At 43.3% G+C, this 16,851-nt stretch overlaps 1 protein-coding gene across 1 annotated transcript in view; it reads left to right on the top strand.

The window, feature by feature from the left end:
* Positions 1-3,208, top strand: part of LOC135907633 (monocarboxylate transporter 5-like) — a 33,357-nt gene extending 30,149 nt beyond the window's left edge. The window contains exons 8-10 of the mRNA XM_065439327.2: positions 790-835; positions 1,702-1,750; positions 2,943-3,208. The gene's annotated coding sequence lies outside the window, so the exon portion shown is untranslated. The remainder of the gene's footprint in view (positions 1-789; positions 836-1,701; positions 1,751-2,942) is intronic.
* Positions 3,209-16,851: the final 13,643 nt, after the last annotated feature.

Raw genomic sequence — 16,851 nt, 5'->3', positions numbered from 1 at the left:
TGCTCCGCGTAATGATAAGACACCCATACGATATGCTCTTACCTTTGCTAATGTGGCCTCTGCTTTTGCAGTGCCCAAGGGAGCACAAGAGGGCTAATCGAATCACCGACTAATGAGAACACATACTAAGGCTAAGGCATCTTAAACAGGTTCCGCATCTGACAGCACAGCCTCTAGAGGTGCTAGGTAGCGAGTAAAGATCTGCACAATAATTACATATGTATGTGTACTCCAGAAGCACAACAGTGGGAAAGCCGCCACCATGTCGCTATTAGTCAAACGCCACACTCACCATGCAGAAGCTTTCCATTTGAAATGTACCCGTTTTCTCTTAACAGTGCGAATAATAATTATTCTATATTAATTAATTTTCATGTACCATATGTTGATAAATATAATGCACTGTTGAAGTGTAGTCAGTTTTTCTAGCGCTTTGCTTGTCTTGATTGTCTGCTGATTTTCTAATGGGCCTGAACGCTTGTCATCTTGAAACTAATCCTGCCAAGCTGTTTCTCTGCGTATGACATACTAAGAATATCAGATAAGGTCACCAAAACAAGGTATGTATTTTCAGTAGCCTTAAGGTCTAGTCGCAGAGGAACAAGTTTGAGCTCCTAAATTATATTGATCGAATGACCAAGAATTTCAACGTGACAAGAGTGTGCAAAATAGCTGTTGACAGTACAGCTCTGGGGAGAAATATTTACGACCATGTGGGTAGCGAATAATAGCAAGAGGAGCGCATAATCAAGCCCGACAGCGAGTATTCTTTCTCCCCCCTTTTTACAGGCCGTGAAGGTGTAATCCCGGTGTATCCTGTCGGCACTGACGCAGGGTAAGTAAAGCGTTTGTCGTGTGTGTCTAGAAAATCCAACTTTAGTAACCAAATATTCTTTCTTCATCGTTCTTAACATTGGGAAGTGTTTTCTTGGTTCCTGCTCTCTGATTTCAACTAAATGCATGCAGTCGAAAAACAAGTAAACAATAAACTATGAAACTGAAAAAAAAAACATTTTGAACTCTTTTTCAACTTTTTAGATAGAGAACAATTGCAACTGAGCATGCATTGCCTTTGCATAAATGTCCGTCAAATCAGCTGTAAATATTGATTTTCAGTTTTGCAATCGACATTTAATAAGAGCCCCGTTAGCACTTCCTGTACTCTACAAAAAAAGAAACCTCTTGGATAGAATTTAGATTGCTAATATTCCTTTCTCAACACACGCATATAATAAATAATCGGTGAAACGGCCGTCTTTGATTGGAATGTTTTCGATGCTTCATTTGCTTCACTTGGGTCGGGAACTATTTGATTAGTGTTACATTAGGCTTGTAAATGACTATTCCCACACCCCTGCTCAATACAAAGGAATTTCTACTAAATATGAAATCAAGGTCGTTGGAATTTGTTGCATTTGTATCCTCTAGCTGCCTGGTGAAAATTCTATTTTGCAACGCTAGCAATACTTCCACCACCTTTTATCCCGTACGTTTATGTTATAGCAAGCTTTTGTCTACAGCAGAGTAATCTTCGCAGTTTTTTTTTTCAAGACATTTAATTTCCGCGCATATAACAAATATTGTCATATCCATATTATCATATCCGCTCGAGGGCACTCTAAAATTTTGAAATCATTTAATTTTGCGAAAACTGATAATCTCACTAAGAACTAATGTATTAAATGTATATTCACTCCGCAGGATTGTATTTTCCGATTGAAGAGGCGGCAGCTCCAACCTCACTTATCAGGTAAGGAAAACACAGTTTTAGACAATTTTTACAGTATTGGTGGCCTACTGTGTTATGTGAAAATGCATCTCGTAGTATTCAAACTACAATAGCCTTCTTGCAAATAACGTATCAGGCATGCGCGCTGTTGCATCAGAAATGTCAAAACGCCTCTGGACTTGTGAAAGTTTGGTCTGACTTGTGCTTAACTTAGGCTTGGTGCTTAGCAAGCCTAATGTTGTGCTGCAACCCTGAACAGCACGCACAAGTAAGCCTAATCGCCTGATTTTCATGGAAGACGTGCCTCATCCCTCACCTCTGAAAATTTGTCACTTCTACAGAGCGAAAGAAAACCTATGAATAAAAACGAGTAGTTGTAGTAGTAAGTACAGGCTAGTTGTCTGCATTTGTTAATTGCGTCAACTAAACGTCCTGTTGTCCGACTTGGTTCATTATATGGCCCAAATTGAAAGCGCGCAAAAACATGGCACGAACAGGACAGGCAACCGCACATTTGCTGACTGACACCTTATGTATTCCAAGAATAAATAAAGGACAGTTTAACGTTGCACATTGGCAACAGCAAAACTAAGCACTTTGTAAATTTAGCTTTTCCAGGAACGTATTTTTGTTCTTTTCTGAACTGGCAGCTGTGTCACTAGCGAAATCACGACCTGTCTGTTTGATGAAAGAAAGGCGCCAAATGCACATGGGTCATACGTGCAACGTGTGCTTTCACATATGTGCAGACGTTGTGCACATATGTGTATAGGCTACATGTATATGTCAATGACCGCTTATTCCCTGTCTTGTCCACGTCTTTTCCTTGCACTTCGTTATTTAATTTGAATACGTTTACTTGTTTTTCGTTTTTTCACACACAGCAAGCATTTTATGTAGACGTGTTTCTTCTTGCAGGTTGTTCTTGTTCGTCTGCCGCTCTGCGCACATCATGTGCATGCATCTAATTGTAACCATTTCGCCTTTGTGTTTCAAACAACAAAAGCACGCGGGAAGAAAACACAGTTTTGGCCGTGGCCTGTAAACAAACAATGAAAACTACCACCAAGCGATTTCGGGAATGAGATGCATTCCTGAATCCATTACTTGCGCACAGCTACACCCTCTTGCCGTCTTTCACTTCGCCGCTTGTACTGTGACCAGAAGTGTATCGTTTGTGCTTCTAATTTCATTTTGTTTACATCTTTTCTAGAATAACCTACTTCCATTAAAGCCGAAGCTTGAGAATGACGAGCGCAGCTCAAGAAAACAAAAGGCACCAATAAACCAACGAAGACGCAAGCAGTAAAACAGCATTTCTCGCCAGCATAAAAATTCAAGGTTCTTTTAATTTGTTCCCAAATCCCAAAAGCAGAGCTTTGCAACCATGCACCCAAGGAGACAACCTCATTTTTTTAGGTATTAGTGTATTAGGTAGGTAGTGCAATATTTACGCCAATAAAACCGAATGATTCCTAAGTGTGACCTTCGAAAATCAGTGGAAATGTGGAGTTTTCCACTTACCTTGCATACGACATTTCGGGCAACGATTCGGCTCAAAGTGTATTACGCCGCGTACAAATTTACTGCACCAAAGCAAGACAAGGACGAGAAGCGCTTTGCTACAGTCATGACATATGGTTGGTTAGAGACATCTGCAGATTGGAAAAGCCTGCGTGTAAGGTGGTTGTTGCATTGTGACGTAACGTGCGCGCGAATCGTCTCGCTGTGCAAATTGTCAGCAGAGAAGTATTAAACATATTAGTTTTCGTTGATTTCAACTGATCGGGAAAGTAATATTCTTATTTTCTAGTCAGCAACATTGTTCTTGATCAGGACTCTCAACCACAACACTACCTGCACAGATATCTCACGACCTTTTCGATGCACTTAACGAGGGGAGTCATGTCGGCGCAGGCTTTGTATACTTACCAAAAGCGTTTGACATTGTTTTACGTGAATGCTTACTTAACAAGCATCTAGCCTTGGGCATTATCAACAAGACACTTTGATTGATCTACCGTTTTTGACGGCATCCAAAACGGTGCCGTGAAGCTCATACGTGTTTCAGGTTACTCAGACGTCTCTTCTAAAGTACGCCAAGGCTCAGTTTTAGCCCTTCTAATTTATTCAGTTGCATTATTGATGTTCGAGCCTGTGTAGAACGATTTCTTCAAATACGGGTGTGTGTGTAGACGCTTGTGCAGTTTACACAAACGAAACAACAAGGAGGTCCATGGCAGCCTTAGCCACTCTACAAAAATATATGCATGCTTGGCGCCTGAAATGGAGCATTAAATTTAATGCAACTAGCACCAAGTGTGCGAGATTCACCAATACAAAAGCACCCTTCAACCTTATATACAGAGCTCAAGGCACTAAAATTACTGTGTATAACGAAGTAATATATTTAGGAGCTACGATAAGTAGCAGCCTTAACCGGCAACCATATTTTCTTTTCATCTGCAATACGACCCTTGGCAAGCTGTATTTGTGCACAGGAGACCAAGCGACACTTCAGCAACAGTCAAACCAAGCACATACAAAACGCTTTTAAGATCAGTCACTGAAATCGCATACATAATAGGGGACCTAGTTCAGAAATATTTAATTGACATGATCAAGAGAACTCAGAAACTGGCAGTACATTTTCTCTGCAAGCACTATAAACCCAACTCAAGCTCAACTGCTCTAGTCAAAAGAACAAATCTTGAACCGTTTAAAGGATGCCTAATATGCTCTATCAAGATCAATGTGCCTTTCACGACCGGCAAGTTAACTACTGCTTTTCTTTATGCTCGACGGCATAGTGTCACTAAAGTTAGCACCGGAGAACCTGCTGTAGATCGAGTATGATTAGTTGGTAAAATAGATCCTTCTCCCTCTCACCTATCGCTTCCCCTTTCCCCTCCCCCAGTACAGGGTAGCCAACCGGAGATAATCTCTGGTTAACCTCCCTGTCTTTCCTTTGCCTTTCTCTCTCTCTCTCTCTCTCCGAAATTGTAATCCGTAGGTTGCGACTGTTCTTCATATTGCCGCCTTTTAATTGTAAACGACGAAGTGAAATTAGTCAATTGTCCTTAGACCACCACTCAATTTATAGAGTCTGGAATATCTCTACTGCTATGTCAGTCATACGCGGCTGATTTCTAAGCACGCTGCTTGTACTGGTCCACGAAAACACATTGGTGGCGTGTCGTTTAGCGAGTGAAGGTGGTAACGATCGAATATATATTTCAATAATCTCCCCAGTCACCTTATAAACTCTTGTGGGCATTGCGTGCAATAGTTATCGAAGCATAGATGTTAGTGCAACACGCCACTCCCCCTCCCTCCCTCATCTACTAACACGCGCTTACCTCTCCACTACCTCCTTGATCTCTCAAGACGACGCCGGTCCGCTCCACCTTGCTCCCTGCAATTGCAAGATGCCGCCCCACCAAGCCGTCATCTTTTTCGGATCTCACTGAGACCTACAGCACACCTTATTGCACTTGAACTTTACACGGAACACGACGGTGACGCCAACGGCCTAAATTCACCTCGAGTGCCCCTATAGTTTCTATAGCACTAATATATTGCTGCGCACAAGGAACGTCACGACAGAGGAGTAAATATTCCGTTCTATTCACTTGGAACGGGTGCAAGTAGTTATCATTAGGTAAGCACAAGATAAATACGATTCTTGTTCAAAGTGGCAGGACATATTCTAAAGTGTTTATTGGGCAGTTGGAGAAGTATGGGAGAGGCATTTGCCCTGCCGTGAACGTAACTAGGATGATGATGATGATGATGATGATGATGACGATGATGATGATGATGATTATGATGATGATGATGATGATTTAGAGGAATTATTTTTATTACATATTTTTGGTGCCTGAAGATTTCGCAACGCAATACAGAAATTCTCTTTTGTCATCATTAGTTTGAGAGTTACAGTGGGTTCTCCAACCTATACCCTCGTATTGGGAAAACCAAAATGAGTACTTCTCCTTTTATAGAAATATTACTCAAAATACTTTTTTATTTCATGTTCTAGCCGAGCAGCTAGATGAACAAAAGGAGACTCTATTGCTTCTTATGAGGACTCCAGCTATGCAGCTGGTGCATTTTAGGCGTACGAATTGTTTTGGACATGGTTTGAAGATTTGCTTAGTTTATCTCAAAACAAGATTTTGGTCCACCTCAGGTTACGCAAACTTTGACACCTTTTTGAGTAAATATTTTCATATGTACTATTTCACACTAATTAATCCCATAGAAATTAGTTATTCGTGATTAGCAACGAACTAGTACAAAAGAAATTGATGCAATAGTTTTGCATTTACTGCTCACGTTGCAAATAAATTTGGTCCAAAGTGGCCATTTTTCTCAATTTGTGTAGTCTTTAGATCAGTACTTCCTTAATATTTATCACATGATATTTATCCTAGTTCATTGCCTTAATTCCACACCTAGCTATACAAATGCCACCGCTTTACTGAATTCAACCATTCATTAGTTGCATATAGGTGCTGATGCGAGTAGTCCTTTTACCACATCTTATGACAAAGGTTACCAGCGAAAAACAAAAGGAATCCGTTTCCTGCAATTTAAATAATTGAATAAGTTAAGCAAGACATGCTTATTGAGGGAAACAAAGTTCTTTGCATCCTGGCTTCCGATTTAAAGACAATATTTTTCTTTGGCCTACCACCTTAAGGGCCCAGAAAACCTCACCTACTTCACAACACACTGACAGTGATACAAACAAAGTAAGCGTAAAGAATGGCAGGCAGAGTGACACTGGTAAAGGTATTAGTAGGATGCCGTACTTAAGTAAATATTCTAGTAGGACAAATTTCCCATCAGCTACACATAGGAACAACATAGTGCTGCAAATTACATATGCCGTGTGTGTTGATACCTAGCGCACGAGTCAATATATGTGGAATTGGGAGTTGGGTCTAGTGAAAGCAGGGCCAGCTAGTTTCACGTGACGGCGCGTGGTGAGTGATTCGGTAGCGCATGAATAAGTTATTCAGAAAGAACGCGTCCGGTCATCGTCGTCAGCAGCAGCAGCCTATCTTAATGCGCACGCCAGGACGAAAGTCTCTCCGTGCGACCTCCAATTACCCTTGTCTTGCGCTAGCTTATTCCACCTTATAACTGTATTTCTTCTGTTTGATCAAATCATGCACAATCAGTATGTACACGTGATATGAGATGGGGAGCTATTGCGGTTTTCGTGACGTCGCGTGACAGACAGGTCAAGTGTACGTGGTCTAAAATGTTCTTGACCAATAGCGGAGGGCTGATTGCAGAAATGGAACTGAAAAGTTTGGAATAGTTTTCCGTTAGAGCGCGTAATGCCCACGCTACAAGGCACGATAGCACATATATTTTTTTTTCTTTTTTTACGAAACACGAATAAATGCGCATGCTTGTTGGTATGTTGTCAAAGGTATAAGTTCTTATTATAAATTTTATGACTTAACAGATGAGCAACACATTGCTACCATTTACGAAGAAAAAATAGAAAGTATAATGTTTGAAGAGCACCCATGAAAAACCAAAATCAAATCTTGAGCATTGTGTTGCTCCCATCTAGTGGAAGAATGTGGAACTAAGTCCAACGTGGCTCAAAAAAAGTATCAAAGAGCGCCGTATTGAACCACTGCCAGCATAACGCGGGACGACGTGTGAGCGATTAATTAAACTGGGCCACGGCTTCGGATGTTTTAGCAATCATACGCTTGAGTTGAATTCAGCCATACGAATTCACATTCAGCCATACGAATTCAGCCATACACAGCCGTACGAATTCACATGAATTCGTACGGCTGTGTTTCCAAAATCACTTTTGGGAACAGTGTTAAGCCAGGTGCAGTGAGTAGAGATAGACAGCAATAGAAAGCTGAGTTTGCGGACTCTATATGCTTTAGCGAATATTAGGATAGCAGCCATAGTTTTATCGCAGATACCGTTTTTGTCTCGAAAACCAAGTACGAATTTTCGTCGTTTCCATAGGCTTCCATTGCTGAGTCTTTAACCGATCTGGGGAGAAAATTATAGCCTTCTACGGCATGAATCACCGCATTCCACTTATGTGGAGTGTCTTCTAGAACACGTCCATCACCTGCCTTATTCAATAATCGACCTACACTTCAAATGTTTCGCGAAAAACACGCTTGTTCCATTGAAAACGCACTAGCTTTGTGCCGCGGCCGCATGGGGCGCTAGTTGGAACGCGTCCAGAAAAGAGTAACATGATGAGGGAGGGATGTGGAGGAAAGAATAATCTGGCTCATTTTACATAATTGCGGAACTTGCTCCATATGTAGGAGCACACTTTATCTTTGGGTACTTTAATGGTCTTAGCCCACGTCAGCACACTCTCACTGCACCCAAAGTGTCCGCTTTTAAACCAGTTCTTTTCCCTAGTTCCCTACACAAGGGAATTCGATGACCCTATTACAGGCAACAGAGGGATCGTACTGGTAACGCAACTCCACCCATTGTCGCGCCACCTTACAGGACTCCGCTGATGTCCTACTTGGAAGCAAGGACAAGGTAATCTGCAAACAGGGGTTCACTCTCCTTCACGAAAGTTGTCGACCATGGTTCCTTGCTCTCCGTGATAGTCAGCTTGTCCGGGTCATGAGAATGGCCTTCGCGGTCGTTAGCGCTTCCACAGAGCCGGCAGTTGCTGTCGCCTCGAAGTGAGCTTCGTTGAGCATCGCAGTCGGATCCGGGCTCGTCGCCATCTAGGCGGGCGCTCATTAAGGGGCTGCCTCGTGGGGCGCAACCAAAGTATGTGCATGACGGACTTGGGGTACAACAGAGCCCATTCTGTGATTCTAGTGATCCAACAAATATCTACCCTAATCATTACATGGCTCGTACAGCTCAATTTTTTCTGCTAATGTAAACTAAAATTCGGCTAAAATATCGGGTATGCATATTTGCTCTCTGATCCACCCCACTGTTTTCGTGTCTCTGAACATTATGCCTATTTTTTTTTCGTTTCGTCGGCATTTGCGCGGTCCTCAACTTGTTCTTGAGCTTCTTTGTTAACCTCCAAATTTCTGCCCCATACATTAGCACCGGTATAATTCTATGGTTGGAAACTTTTCCTTTCAATGACAGCGATAACCTCCCACTGAGGATTTGATCCTGCCGCCTGCTCTCACACATTCTTATTCTTCTGTAAATTTCCTTCTCGTAATCAGGTTCCCCTGTAAGTAATTGACTTATATAAAAGTACTCTTGTACAGATTCGACAGGCTGACTGGCGATCCTGAATTCTTGTTTCCTTGCAAGACTATCGAACAACCCCACTCTTACACTCTCTTGGTTAAGGTCCTCAATCATTTCTTGAAAATCAAAAACAAATCTACTTGTCAAAACATTGACTCCTGCTTCCACCTTGTTGTCATTTTGCTCATCGTCAATGATTTCTTCTCAATCGTCTCCAGTGTTCCTGAGCAGGACAATGTGATCTGTAAACCGTAGGTTGCTCAGATATTCGCCGTTGATGTTCACTACTAAGTCTTCCCAGTCTAATACCCTGAATACACCTTCTGAGCATGCAGTGACTAGCATTGGAGAGATTGCATCTCTTTGCCTGACTCCTGTCCAGATAGGTAAATTCCCACTTTCTAGTGTAGAACCAAGGTTGCTGTGGAATCTTTGCAGATATTTTCCAAGATATTTACGTATGCCTCCTGTACTCCTCCATTATACAATGCATCTATGGCTACTGGTATCACTACTGTATCAACTGCCTTTTCGTAATCTATGAAAGTCATATAGAGAGGCTGATGTACTCTGCAGGTGTCTCGCTTACCTGATTGATTAGAAGGATGTGATCCATTGTACAGTATACCTACTTGAAGATAGCCTGTTCCCTTGGTTGACTGAAGTCCACCGTTGCCCTTATTCTGTTCGATATTATCGTGGTCAGTATTTTGTGAATATTTTGTGAATACAATACGGAAGTAAGCTAATGGGAATATAATTCCTTACTTCTTTAACATCCTAGTTACAGTTTCATTCAGTACCTCTATGTTATCATCCTTTTCTAAAGCTTCAAATTTCTTTGCGAGCACAAGCCTCAATTCATCTGCTTTCACACTTACTGCATCTAGGTTACGCGTTCGTATGTTACTGATTTAGCTCTGTCTCTATTGAAGTTGAGGGAAATCCTCATCCGCACGAACCTATGGCGACCGCTTTTTATGCTACCTAAAGCTTCTACATCATGCACTATGCTGCGATTGGGAGAGAGCATACAATTTATTTCATTTCTTGTCTCTCCATTCAGCCTTTTCCAGGTTCATTTATTGTTAATGCAGTTCCTGAAGAAGGTATTCATTACTCTGAGCCTGTTCCTTTTCACAAATTCTACCAACATCTATCCTCTAGTGTTCCTAGCGTCGATGCAGTAATTGCCAATTGCTCGTTTCGAAACCTCCTTTTCCGCCACTTTTGCATTGAAGCCACCCATGACTACAGCGTACTGAGTGTGCACTTTTCTCACTGCTTATTCGACATCTTCACGAAACTTTTCTATCTCTTGATCATTGTGACACAAGGTTGGAGCGTAGGCTTCTGCTACCTATTCTTTGTACCTCCTAGTCAGCTTTATTATGAAACTGGTACCCTCTCATGAATGTTCTGCAATTCATCAATGTTGGCTGCTATGTCCTTATGAGTCAGAAATCCTACTTTGGATTCTCTCTTATTTGGAAGACTTCTGTAGTAGAAGACGTGGCCTTTAGTCAGCGTTGTATAAGACAGCAATTCTTCTAACCTCGATGAGGCCATGAGCAAAACGATAACAAGGTGAAAGCAGGAGCGAACGCTTCGACAAGTGGACTCGTCTTCTTCTAGGCGACGTATGATCCATTGTACAGTATAAGCGGAGTGCATTATGTAGAAGTGTTAGGTAGCGTAACATGCCGTCACTATAGGTTCCTGAAATGAGGCCAATATTATCCCAGGGCATGCCTGATAATTCCTCATGGAACCCTGCTATGTTAGCTTGAATCGAGAGGGTTCGCGTGGTAAACATTGCCAGATTTAGTTTCGAGTGGTGGCCTGTCCGGATAGAGAGCTTCTTAGCACCCTCTGCAGCGTCGCAGGTCTGACTGTCGTCTTGATCAGGTGCTCCACAGCCACTGCGGAGTTAATTCGGGTTAATTCATTAACCCGTTAATTCACGGGTTAATTAAAGTTAATTAAAGTTAATTCACGGGTTAATTCATTAGTAAATGGGTTAGGGCGTCCGATATACACCGAAAAATGGGCAATTATATGACTTCTAGTCCGGCCACCTCACTCTTTCTGTCTGTCTACAACACTGTGTATGGCACCCTACCATCACCTACATCTTGCATCAGTTTATAACGAAGGAATTCGTTGCGTCTCCCAACCAAAAGATTTGCTTAAAGGTTGTCGATGTGCTTTATATATATTTTTTCATGATGAATTCGGATCTACTCAAGGTCCTCAATGGCTGTTGCCTTTCTACTTCTTCGAAACGCCGCACACCTGTTTGCAGCGTAACAACTTGGGGCAAGTTTTTTCTACTACTGGCGGAAGCCCCGTCGCATGTTAGCTTATCTCCTGAGGTTAGTAAGGGTCTGCAGCAAGCTACGCTCAAGCACAGGCAACCAACAGAATATCCCTACCATGATATTCCAGATAGGAGCTCTTGCAGATACGAGCTTCTCTATAGATAACACATCCATGTGCAGAGCGCTCACAATTACAGACTGACTGCAAAGCCGTCATCAGCTTGACCGGACTATGGTAAGACACCGAAAGAAAATCCTTCGAGTAAGCTACTCAAGACTGGTCTGAGCGGAACGCAAAATAGACGTCAAGGTGAACGTGATCCAATCCTTTCCCTCGGCACTTACAAATGCAAAGGGTTTTCTGTCAGTCTTATCTCACGTATCATCGAGGTGCGACAACTGCGACACCGCTGGCAGCACACGTCACCCCGCCAACGTAATGAGGTGCCTGGTAGCTTCCAAGGCGCTACTTCTGCTGCCCAGCTGCAATTGCATCACATGCTGCATCGCGCCAATTTGTCAGACCAGCGTATGTCGTCCCTGCGTGTATAGAGTGTAAAGCCAATAACTGACAATTTTGTGCCCTGCGTCTTTCTTTCATTGTCGCTCCTATTTTCTAATGCCTTTACTCTTCTATGCATCTTTTTCCTTCCAGAATAGATAGGCGTTGGACGCCACCGACTGGCGGTTGACGGTTAACGCTTTCATTTCCAGTCTGTGGGATTTCATTATGTCCGCAAATCTAGTAATAATAATCATAATAATGTTGAGTGAACCTAACTGCCTTGATAGAGGATGGCTACTCGCCGACGATAATGCGATTCATCAGGTGTTTATTTTTTTAATTTTATTTAGGAAAATACTGGCAGTCTGAATGCCAGACTTTAGGCAGGGGTGAGTGATACACTGGGATTAACCCATTACAGAAAATACAGAAGTGAAGAGAAGCAGAATGAATGTAGAACGGTTCTTAGTGCAGTAAACAAGTATTATATGTCTAGAATTAAAGGACGAATGAAACGTAAATCAAAACAAAGTTACATAATACTACAGCAATATCAACTAACATCACATAAACACGACAAGGGTAGCAGCTACCAGTTATATAACGGTAATAATAATGGCCAAGCAGATACACATACCATACAAAAACATAATGTCTAATAACAAGTAAAGCAACTTCGTAAGTTATCCTCGCACACAAAAGCGACGGCGCTCTGATTGGCGCTTTCGATAAATTATTGCAGTCGTTAATCGTTCGAGGAGGGAATGAACGCCTGTTTATATTTGTATAGCAGAGGTGCTGAGTATCTTTTTAAGCCTCTTTGAAAACTTCAACTTAAGAGTATTAGTCATTCTGCCATGCCATATATACAACCCACCACTAAAAGTTAATTTTACGTCACGTGACTGAGCAAGACATCTTGTTTCCTGTAACATTGTGCGTAGTAAATCAACGGCCTTCCAAGAAAACATTTTGTTTCAAAAACTCACTATCTGACATTTATATCAGGCCAATGCTAAAATGTATTCTTATACAACAAAGATAAACAACAGAAATCCATAGATCTGAAAAACGTAGAACAGGAGAACATAACACCGGCAAAGTTTAAAATTGCTAAGCTTCCTCTAAACTTACAAAGACACTAATGTTTAAAATAAACCGAACAGCATAACTCGTCATTCTCCCAACTTTCACTACCTGCAACGCTCCTGCTTAGCACATCGGGCAAGAACGCTAAAATATTGCCCTCGAAGCTTTCCTGATAAAGAGTCTGTGGCAGCCAGTTCTATCTGTTTGAAAAGCAAAAAAGCTTGTCTATGTTTTTTTTTTTCGGGAGCCACATTGTCTTCCTACAACAATACGTTTTACAGGGGCTGTGCGTTCAACGAGAACTGCTCCCGCTGGTCGCCCCTCATAAATCTTTGAACGCGTTCGGGTTCTGCATTATAAATAGTTCATAGATATTTTCGCTATGTGAATATAGCACCGAAAAGCATGCGCTCAGTTATCTGCGTAAATGTCTGTCTTTTTTCCAAGCAGTGCGCTCCAACAGATGTCAAAATAGTAAGAAAAATGGAAGTATGAGCTCGCAGACATCTGTTTTTCGCTATCAGGCACGCACGAAACGGCTTTTTTTCCACAAGTATTCATACCTTTGTATGAGTAACGAGGTAGAGAAAAAACATCTATTCGGAAAAAGAAAAAAGACAAGCCATTGTATTTCTGTTTGGGCGGAGAGGCGCTCTGTAACCGTGAAGCCACACCACACAATACACTGTAGCCGTGCGTCAAGCTCATACGCAGAAGAACGCGTTAACACCTCACCTAAACTTACCTTGGAACCAAACGATGAAAATATGGCCGCTTGCGAGGTGTTTCTTGCTCTTTGGCCTTGGCGGGGCTACAAGCTCTACGTTTGGTAATTATTTACGGAGCTTATTAAGCAGATCTGCATGATCCGTCAAATTTATTTCCGCAGTTTCAGCTAGGTCTAGCGAATCGCTTCTTGACGCTATCAAATGTAAAGCTATGTGTTAGTGAACGAAACGCGCGGAGGTTATTGGCATGGACAATACTCTGCAAATTTATTGGTATCGTGTTACCTGATTCGAGGCACAGATGAAAATTGTTCTCGGCACGCGTTGGCATCATTCTCTTTTATTGCGTCCATAATTCAATCGTATTTCTCATCAGGTAATTCAATCGCTCCCAATGCCCCAACAAGCCACTGATTGCGTCATAGTTATCACTGAAATTGATGCGGGAGATATGGTCTCGTATTCCAAAAATCTACTGTTGCATAATTAAGTGGTGTTGCCTGTAATAGAAGTCTTATGTTCTGGTTTGTCTGCTTACTTGTTTATAATTTAAGCGAAAGCCCGAAATGGTCCGTTGAACACGATAGCCGGCAGCCGTAGCAGCCAAACGGCACTCAAATTCCCACTGAGAGCGACGCCACGTCACGCGCCCGCCTCGACGTAGCAGACGACGTAGCAGACGATGGGAAAGGGAACATCTGCTGCCGTCACTCCAGATGATACGTGAGGCGAGAAGGCATTGCCGCAACGCCACGTCACCGACGCTCTCGGATTCCTGTTTTATCTCCCCGTTGCTTGTTCGCCCATGCTCTAGTCTGAGTTTTAACTTCGCCTCAGTTATCGCTATAAAGAAAATATTGTATAAAAATTTGAATTAGTTTTAAAGGAAGAACGTTGGCGGGTAGTGACTTTCGAAACTACGACACAACGCACTCAAACTAGATGTCCTACCTATTGGACTAAACCAGTGCCTGCTAAATAGCAAGTCTGTACACTCTGCTTTATGACACCATGCTACTTGGACATAAAATTTCCCTTGCCAAGCCAAGCATGAAGAAGGCGGTGGCGACATAATAACCGAAGCTTACACGGGAGCGTCCTCGTTTAGTTTTATGGCAGTCGGGAAAGTTAGCGTGACGTCACGGTTGGAAGAGCACCGGCGTTGTGCTTCCTGAGAGGCGTCGGCCAAGCGTCTCAACGCGCTCGCTTGGTCGCGAGGAGTTCAAACCTTGAAGGAGTGCTCAGCGGGGTTCAATTCGACTATAATTCTTTCGCGTTGACAACTACTACGAGGTTCTTATCTGTCCTAGAATTCTTTTAGGTGAAGCGGAGCGAGAAAAAAATTTTATTTTACGCCAGCGTCTGGCGCTCACCTCTGGTCGGTCACCTACCAGTCCTCACCCAACACATCTCTGACGTGCTGGATAAGTACCGGCAGGAGAATGTTAGCTGCATAGAGTGGCGGAGTGAGCCAGTCCCTCCATGAACATGGCTGCATGTTAGTGGGAATGGTGGAGAGGGCTGACTGCAGTTTGGGTTGAGTGTGAGGGCAATGGCATAGGCAATGCTCTAGGGACGGATATTCTATGCACTTCGGGGCATTTTGGTGGCCCAGGTAGGCCTTGAATATAGTGACGCAAAAGAGGAGTCACTACTGAGTTTGTTTGAAGTCTTCGGAGAATAACGCTGTCTTCGCGCGAGAAATTAGCAGGAGGAGTAGTAAAGACGACGGCATTGGTAGGTGAAGGAGTGTTCAGCTGTCCGATGCAAATATTTCACGGCTACGTTTTACCGCAATATGCGAAGTAATCTCATACGCAACTGCGACACCGAAGTGCTTCACTGCTACAGTGCTAATGAATTTTATGAGCCAGCTGCTAATATTTTTTGTATACTTGATATGCGCAGCATAGTGCTCGTCGCCTGCCGCAACCATTCACGCTGCCTTTCAATGCAATACAGATGCAGCGCCTCTACAAGGTGATATGTAATTTATTCTGTACGTTTCTAGCACAGTGGTTCTTCCCTAAGAACACTGCGTGTCAACTGGTGGTGCCGCCGTGAAGCCTGCGCATCGGCAGCCGAAATTCATGGCACGCTGGGGCGTGCAAACCCTAAGAAACGCGTCATGCGGCAGCCGGGCCACTCTATCGCGCTTCTTTTTCTACACGCTGTGCCATCTAGTGGCGTTTCTGGGAAGTCCGCGCGTGGCCTCCGAAACGAGAAGTACGGCGCACAGGTGCTTGCGAACACTTGAGTTGCCGCACTCCCAATTACACATACTCAGTAACCTAAGTTGGCTAGAGGCTGATTGAAGAGCGCCATACAGTGCAGTCGTGGCGCACCTCGATAAAGTGTTGGGGTGAACCAACGTTACTAGACTAGCTTCAGTTGTAAAACTCCCCGCCCGCGCGCTTACAGCCGCTGTCCCCACTTCTGTGACAGCCGCCAGATGGCCGCGCTGTTCCATCGGGCTCCACTGCAGACGCCTCGTCACAGCCTTGAGCTCGTGCGGGCGGTCAGTTTGCGCGTTTCACGCTCGCTGGCGTTCTCCCTTGTCCGAATTAGTGATACCACGAGAAGGCGGAATCCACCTACTGCAATAAGATTTATCGCGCGAGTCGTTAACACTGAGAGAAGGGTAAACTGCACGAAAGGAGGAAACGCATACAGCGAAGTGCAGAAGCTGCGTTTCTAGATGCCGTGTGTTTCTTCCTGTCGTCGCGCAGTTTAGGCTCACGAGCCTGAATATCTGGCCAAGGTGCGTGATTGTAGGATCAACTTCAACCCCTCCGAAGCTTAGAAGCACTACAATAAGAAGCACTACAATAAGCACTACAATAAGAAAGATGAGGTTGGTCTTTGTACACACCAGCCACAAAAAAAGAAAGAAAGAAGTTGGGTTTTTCATTCCGTGAAGATGGTAAATCAGCGAAGCTGAAACGGGCGGCCCCTGTGTTTATCACAGGGTTAATCCCGAGGGTTCATTAAAGTATTTCTCAGTTATGAGGTTACACGCACAAGCGGCTGCGACGGAGACAACGACGTCACTGACGGTATGCCCGCAGTCCGCAGTTGTCGCTTGCGTTCGATGTCTCGAGTTTGCTCGGCGGCGTGGTTAGCAGCCTTCGCCTGCGATTTGCCGCTTGTACATTCTTCGATATAAATTTCTTCAAAATTAAGTATTTCCGTTGTGTAAGACCATGAGTGGCTCATACTCCCTTAAGCAATGGCTCA

Source organism: Dermacentor albipictus, chromosome 10 (assembly GCF_038994185.2).
Source record: "Dermacentor albipictus isolate Rhodes 1998 colony chromosome 10, USDA_Dalb.pri_finalv2, whole genome shotgun sequence".
NCBI lineage: Eukaryota > Metazoa > Arthropoda > Arachnida > Ixodida > Ixodidae > Dermacentor > Dermacentor albipictus.
The sequence above is the reverse complement of the archived record's forward strand: the minus strand, read 5'-3'. Positions and strand labels throughout refer to the sequence as shown.